This window comes from the organism of the source record quoted next, unplaced genomic scaffold (assembly GCF_019419815.1).
Source record: "Pyrus x bretschneideri cultivar Hongxiangsu unplaced genomic scaffold, Pyrus_bretschneideri_v1 Contig1, whole genome shotgun sequence".
Classification (NCBI taxonomy): Eukaryota; Viridiplantae; Streptophyta; class Magnoliopsida; order Rosales; family Rosaceae; genus Pyrus; species Pyrus x bretschneideri.
The window spans coordinates 13160908-13168973 of record NW_025999390.1 but is presented as its reverse complement, the minus strand read 5'-3'; the positions used below and the strand labels follow the sequence as shown (position 1 = coordinate 13168973).

The following is an 8066-nucleotide window of genomic DNA, read 5'->3' as shown; positions in this document are numbered from 1 at the left end:
ATCTGGGTTTGCTCTCCAATGCAAAAGGATAAACTAATTGCTCTCCAGTGCGAGAGGGTAAACCAATTTCCTTACACCTATATGGGTTTGCTCTCCGGTGCAAGAGGATAAACTAATTGCTCTCTAGTGCGAGATGGTAAATCAATTCCTCGACACCCATATGGGTCCGCTTTCTAGTATGAGAGGTTAGACTAATTGCTCTCTCATGCAAGAGGGTAAACCAATTCCCCGACACCCATATGAGTCTGCTATCTAGTGCAAGAGGTTAAACTAATTACTCTCGAGTGTGAGAAGGTAAACCAATTCCCTGACACCCATATGGGTAAGCTCTCCAGCGTGAGAGGATAAACCAATTCTCCGACACCCATCCGGGTAAGCTCTCTAGTGTGAGAATGCCACACAACTCAAAAATTGAACACTTAAAGACTAGTTAAGCAGTAAATGGTCAAAGGCAGCAGCTACTTCACACTCAACAGTTCACTCATCTGACACTTCATCTTCAGTAGCTCTGATTTTGGCAACTTCATCCTTGATTGCTTCATCTACGGCAGCTGAGAAATCAAACTCAAGCAGTTTTCTCATTTTTGGCAAGCAGCCCAGATGTGGCAGCCTAAACCGTGGCCCATGCCACGCCACATCCTCGGCCTATGTCGAGCTAGCCCTTGGCTTTAGTTAAGCCGAGTAGCACAAGTTGTGTCCCCTACCACACCACATCCTAGGCCCATGCTAAGTCGAATTCTGGCCCTTGCCAGCTGACATGCCGTACCACCCCGACAGCTACCCCGCAGCAGCACCACCCAAGAAGAAGACAAATAAAATTAAGTTCTTACATCGGTGCAGCATAAAGAAGACAAAGAAATCAACGGAAGATAGTTCTTTACACGGGTAAGTAAAAAAGAGTGCTAGGGGAAGGGGAACAAATATCCTCTAGTTTTCTCTCTTTCTTGTAGGGATAAATAATTGCCTTTCGAAGTTGATTTAATCCCCTACTTAAGGTAGGCTTAAATAGGCTTTGGAGGCAATTTATTTCCATTTTCCTAGAAGAATCTAATTCCAAGTCCAAGTGGGAATCTGCATCAAAGTCGGAGATCTCTAAACCTGCTGTCCCTTTCCTGTAAGCAGCCCAACAGGTGTGGGGGTATTTATGGAGCCAAAAATAATAAAGAAAAATATGGAGGCGACACATAGACTTTTGGGTTAAAAAGACAAAATTACCTTGAGGCACACCGAGACTCTTACACGCACACGCATACAACGGACAATAAAGGCTTAATCAAGGTCAAAGGTGACCTAAATTGTATTCTTTTAAACCCTCTCATCAAATCTTCACCCACAAGTTAACTCCCAATTATTCTTTTCAAATTGGGAGTTATTGACAAAATTAATTAATTAATTTCTAATTAATTGATTAATTGCTAAATTAATATTATTTCATATAATATCTTGCAATCAATCCCACAAATCAACCAAATGTGGCTAGTCCCAATTCTCCTAATAGGGTAGGCCACACCCTTATATATAGCCACTCATTTTCTCCAAAATCTAAGTCTAATTCTCTTCTAAAATTCTCTAAACACTTTCTTTGACAAATTCTAACTTTGGTATCGGAGATTCTTCAGCCCCACCCCAATTCATCGTGGGCACGTGAGGCTCTTGGCCATGATCTTAGGTGTTACTTGTTTTGCAGGTGCATTTTCGTCTAAGAAGGAGAAGGCGGAAATTTGCATCCACAACTAGCATAAAGGTTGAGATGAGGTTTCGCTGGTCGTAGATTGAGATTGAGGTGGAGGGACTTGATATTTTCCAATCTTTATTTTTGTTTTTCATTTTATTTATGAATTTGTATTTTTTTTTTTCATCTCATGTCTTTTGAAGTTATTTTTATTGTTAGTTGTGTCCAAGTAAGTTAAAAAGTGGGACTCATTGTTGCCACATATACATCTAATGGTAAAATTTACCGGGGCTTAGAGAATATAACATTTTCAATACGTTAGGTATATACTTGTTTGAAATGGTTCAAAATGTTGAGACTAATTCGGAATGACACTGAAAGATATAGTAGTTTTAGATACTTAATCCAAATTAAAACGCGCTGGATTGCTATTTGAATTCTTTTTAATTGAAATGTATTTTTGAAATTCATGAGGGACAATTTATAGTATTTAGAATGTTTCATCATTTTGGATGCTTCCTTGGTCCTTTTATACACGAAGATAAACACAAACTTAATTGCACCAGTAACCATGGAAATAGCTCGATTGCAAAGACATTGGTAGAGAGATCTTCGTTATGATTTTATCACCCTCTAAGGGTTTGAGTGCTCGTTCTTTAAATTATTAATTACTTGATTTGGTGCTCTTTTTTATAATACAATGTTCCCATGTCTTCAAAATCTTATTGTCTGAATGAATCCAATGAGTCTTCAAGTCCAATCTTCTGTTGGTTTGGTGTCTGCTAATGATTCTAGATTGGCATTTACAATATAAAACTTGAGCCGTACTTGAAACACCAACTTTTATGATACCAACTTATGCGGTTTTTCTTGTTTATGCCCACTTTAAAACCTACTTACATTAAATAAGAAATTTTCACATCAGTTGATAACTAAAAGCTAGTGTCTTTAGTATTATAGTGGAAAATTGAGTCAGCTTCAAGATCTCGTGGACGACGAAAGGATGTGAAATTTCAATTATTTTTATGCAATTAGTTAAAATGAAGGTTTTTTAAATAAAATAATTGTTGATATAGTGACTAAATATTGACAATATTATTGATCAAATATTGACAAGTTAATAACAAAATTATGAAAAGTGATGATTACACATCAATTGAAGTTTATTTTTTAATTATTTCAACCAATTTTCCATTATTTTACAACATGGGTTGTGTACCCTTTTAACTATTATTAAAGAAAGGGAAAGAGTTCGAAACTATACAATAATCTAAAAAAATGGGGAGTTTCGAACCCGAGACGCATGAATAGTTACCCAACACCCTATCTACTAAGAGATTGGACCACATGCGGGCTGCAAACCCTTGGAAGACCTAATTCTGGTCCAACTTTATTTTCAGAGAAATTCTAATTTTAGTCATCTTCGTTGGGAGAAGTTGTGAACTAAAAATGCTACACAACTAAAAATGCTACAAACAAACAAGTGACCTTCAAAAGTAGGGTGGGATCTTACTCTAGGGTACTGTAACTCATTATGTAGGAGTAGGACTAATTAGGGAATGTGAGATAAGTTCCAATCATAGTGCCTCCAGAAGGATCACAAAGTAGATGTCTGACGAGGCCCTTTCTCAGGTTATTTGCCACATCCTGCAATGGAAGCACAAATATCGATCAGTCATTCAAGTTCGTCTAATTTTTTGAATCTGTTCCAAGTTACTTCATGAAGCAAGAATGTCTAGAAAAACGACGCATAAGATATAGAGAATTGATCGTACCAGGTGGGTAAGCGGAAGAAAGTATGAAAGAATGTCCTGATGTCGTTGGTATCCTGTTGCAGAATAAGTGCTAGTCCGAAAAGAAAGAATGCTCTCTAGCGTCTCATTTCTTGCGGCCACAGTGTATTCCATGCTGAAAGGAAAAGAGTGAATCACAAATTGCTACTATGCTAGCTAAGTAGGGATGACCGGTGACAAAGCAAGCATAATTCAAACGCGAGGCAGGTAGATTTTTAAAGAAAAAAACATATCGATGCAGCTCACTCTGTGCCTAGCAAATTACCGAATAAGTGGGGAATGAGAATTGAAGGTTTCTAACTCAAGGCTCGTGCAACAAGAACTCTAATACCATGTTAGGGAATGCAGCCGATAAAGTATATGAAGGTCACAACACACAGTTCTTGCTCGTATTTTAATTATTTTGATTGCATGACTAACAACACCGACTATGGCTGCATGTTTACAAATTCTGACAAAGTAAGAGCAACAACATGTAGACATAGAGAGATGAGTTTCCTCTTCAAGCTAATATTTCTAAAGGTAAGCTAAAAATATCGAGAACAAGGTCCGAAGGATATCAAGCCTTTGAACGGTTCGACAAAAAAATTATTGGCAGTGCAGCTGTCTTTCAATATATGGAAATGTCTGGCACACTAGTTCTATATGTTTATTTTCCGGAATGTACCATGCAGATAACTATTCTAAATAAACCAAGCCAATGCTTACCTAGGTCGAGATGTTCTGATTACTCATTTGGCGGCTGGGAACAACCTTGTAATGATCCGGCTTTAAAATAGTTGCAATCACTGAAGCGTATTTTGGAGCCTCGGACAAAGACCTCGCAAGTGAATACCCTGGTAGATGATGACAAATTAGAGGCTAATTTTGACTGAACAATTGGGGAAACTGCTCTGATCAATGTATTCGGTTTAATTGCTACGTGTGGCTGGATGTACCATGCAAGCAGCAGGACCAAATACTAGGTTCTTTTGCTCTGTATTTGGTAAGGAGCCACCAACTGGAATCCAAGACCATTCCTGCATAAATTACTGCAGGATTATGCCTTGAATTATGAAAGTAAGACCAAATTCCTGATCAGACACTGCATCAACTTTCAAGATAAATATGTGATTGTTCCGCTACACGGCAAGGGATGAAGCCTAGTTGAGATAGTTCAGAGATGTTCATCATAAAACTTGAAGCATTGTAGCCCGTCATATAAACTTTAACTCTTCTTAAGTTTTTGTAATATGGATTCCCACTGTCTTTAACCTGTGTCAAGAGCTTTTTCTTCAATAAATCAAAGGGCATGACCTCTTCAGAAGCCTAGCTAGTTTAATCATTTCTCTAAGTACTTTGAAAGCAAATTAAGTAACAGATAAAGAAACTGATGTACATCGAGCAAACCTCAAAGAACAATGTTGTCGGATACATGGGCATGACATAAAGAAATGATGGATATTATGCTCCTAAAGACGGAACTTTTTGCTTCGTGTAGTTTCTATAATCCATGAAAAACCATCACGCTGGGATCATACGGATTATTTTCCACCTGAAATTGTAAGAATGGACATAATAGCAAGTCATAAAAAAACTTCTGCCCTGGAAGGAAGTTAAGGAACTAATCATAACCATCCCAGAGCACAATTGTTCCTACCTCAACTTCGATACCATATGCTGTTTGGACAGCCACTTTCGGACCACCCACCTCGTACTGCAAAAGCTTCCCAGAAGCAGCTCCCGATGCAACAGTACCTAGCCTATAACACCAGTTAGATGTTCGAAACAAGGCATGGAAGAAGTAGGAAACAAAATATACATTCTTTAAACCGAAGAAATGTTATTCCGTCGTACCTACACGAAACAACGATATTGTGCCCACAGGCTACTAGACTAATGCCATTGCTAGCTTCAACAATACTTTCCACCCTTGAATCGAGGTACGAAGCAGCTGACTCCACACACCTAATAAAATGTATATAGAGAGAATTACAATGCCTGCAAGCATAAAACGAGTAGAAATGTAGTTCTCAAAAGCTCCTCATGTAGCTTATCTCGGCAAACACGACCATAAGCGCGAGGGATCATAATGGGGTCAGAATCATAGTCGAGGTACACAATGGTGTTCTGCCAAACATGTTCAATACACCCTTCAAGTTCAAGATCTGGAAATGTAAAAATGAAAGCGAATATCGGATGTGAGCAGAGTTTGTGGAGTTCCTTTGAATTGGGTAGTTCACAAATCGTACAATCAAAAAGACAATAGTAAAGTTAAAACCTTTCAACTCATCCTCCCAAACACCATAGTTGTTTGTGAAAGGGAGATCAGGGCCAATAAGCCCATCTTTCACTCCCAACTTGGCCGACTCTGCAGCCAGAGCAAGAGCTGCTGGACCACAACCAATCACCACCAAATCCAGAACATTGTCTCCTATTGGTATTGGCGGTAGCTGCAAATGAATCCATAACAGCTATACAAAGTTGGATTTCGGGTTTTCGGGTTTCAAGTTTCGAACATGCACGCTTTAGAAAAATATGCACAAATAGAACCATTACAAACTTTTAATAAAAATAAAACTGGACATGCACTAAAATCGCCAATAAGGGCTTATCCTAAACATCTTCATAGTTTTATTAAAAATACCAAGTTTTTTTTTAAATGCTTTCTGAATACAACTGAAAAGTGATTTTAAGTTTTTCTTCTAAGGATAATGCTAGGGAGACAATATTTGGAAACCCAACAAAATTTGCAAGCTAAATGATGTGTCACTAATAAGAATGAGCACGTTTATCAACGCTTAAGTAATAAATCAATCATTAACCTCCATGTCTTTTAGTTTCCTAAATTTTGTTTACAAATTTAGTCTCCCTAGCATTACTTCTAAACATAGTAAAAAAATGTTTTTGGTTGTCAAGAACCACTTTTGCTTCCATTGTAAATCAAATCTATATTCCTAACACAGAGATCAACTTTGCATTTGAACTACCAACATATTCCACATGCATGCATTCTTGCTAACCCTAATATCAGTTAACCCTAGTTTTTCCAGAACCTAACGGTACACTTGCAGTCGAAGACATGTAGTGTCATTTAGTAGATATTTAGTGTTTTATTTGCGGTTAAAAATTCTGCAACCATTCGCCCATATTTCACTAAATACACATACAATAAAAAGCCACAGAGCCACAGAGAGAGCGAGAGAGAGATCAACCTTGTCAGCGAGCTTGGACTGCTTCGCCATGGCCTTGTTTTACAGCATTTGAACTAAAAGCAGCTCCGGCCCGCCTCCCTTCATGGAAATCCTCCTCAGTCCGCAAACCCTTCCTTCACCGTCACGCTCACACCAGCGCCTGCCCCTCCCGCACAAGCTCTCATTCGCAGAAGAGAAACCTTGTTGCAAAAGCCATAACGGAAAAAAGGCACCTTCTTTTCTACTCGCCAGTCCTCCTCTTCTCCTCACCCTCCAGATCGAGCAAAACGACGCTGTCATTGCCGCAACGCATGTTAGATGAAACACAAACCAAGAACAAGTAATATGAATTACACCTGCAGATGAACTCGAAGAAGCAGCCACGTCCAAGTTTCGCTGTAAGGTTGCAGTGCACCTTCTCCTCTCTCCAGTAATCGGTTTGCTCTAACTAATAATAGGTCTTAGTTCAATGATCGAGTGTATAAACTGTGAGAGCAGAGGCCACTATATATACACAACATAGTCCTCACCAAATCCCATAAGGATTCCCCTATTAGAATCCTATCCAAACTTGAATCAAATAACTTGATCCACGCATTCATACTCACGCTCATATTCTAACATTCTCCCACTTGAGCAAGTATGAAAAAGTAAATTAGTTCTATCAAGTTTACAACAGGGTGATCACTAACTCTTTTGAGTTTCATCATAAACAATCTACCTGTACATTTCAAAACACAGGACCAAAAGCTGTCAATTACAACCATTATGTAAATGCTAACTTCAAATCACATATGTTCAATTTGCACTTATAACATTATGACCAAACTGATACAAGCAGACCTTAAAATTGTCTACTCCCACTATTTTCCAACTTAATTCGAAACAATTAAGTCTAATAGATAGTAAAACTATCAACTAGTAATTCATCCAATATAATGAATTGCCAATATATGAATTCAACCAACTGCTCAAGTCAAATCACAAAGATTCTCAAAGCTTCAAACTGAATCCAAAACACACACACACACACACATATATATATATATATATATATATCAGACCAATCAATTACAAAAATTGAATCTCTGAATGTAATAAACCTAGCTAACAATTATACTAATTGATATTTAAACTAGCTAAACATAAACTTAACTTTGGAGAAGAACATTATTGCCACACCAGCTCTTCGAACTTCACAGTAGCATCACTTCTCAAACTTTATTTTGCAACTGTCCTTAATGCAGCAATTGCTCTTTGTAAAACAGAATAACAAACTACCCCACTGATCAAAAGACTTTTCACAGACATTAACTACCTATTTGCCACTAGCTCTCAGATAATCCTTAAACAGTTCACAATCCTTTCTTAGATGACCTCGAGTTTTGCAGAAAAAAACACTTAAGCTTGGCAACATTTTTAATTTTT

At 37.9% G+C, this 8066-nt stretch overlaps 1 pseudogene; it reads right to left on the bottom strand.

The window, feature by feature from the left end:
* Positions 1-2824: 2824 nt before the first annotated feature.
* LOC103940924 lies at positions 2825-7240 on the bottom strand (annotated as a pseudogene).
* Positions 7241-8066: the final 826 nt, after the last annotated feature.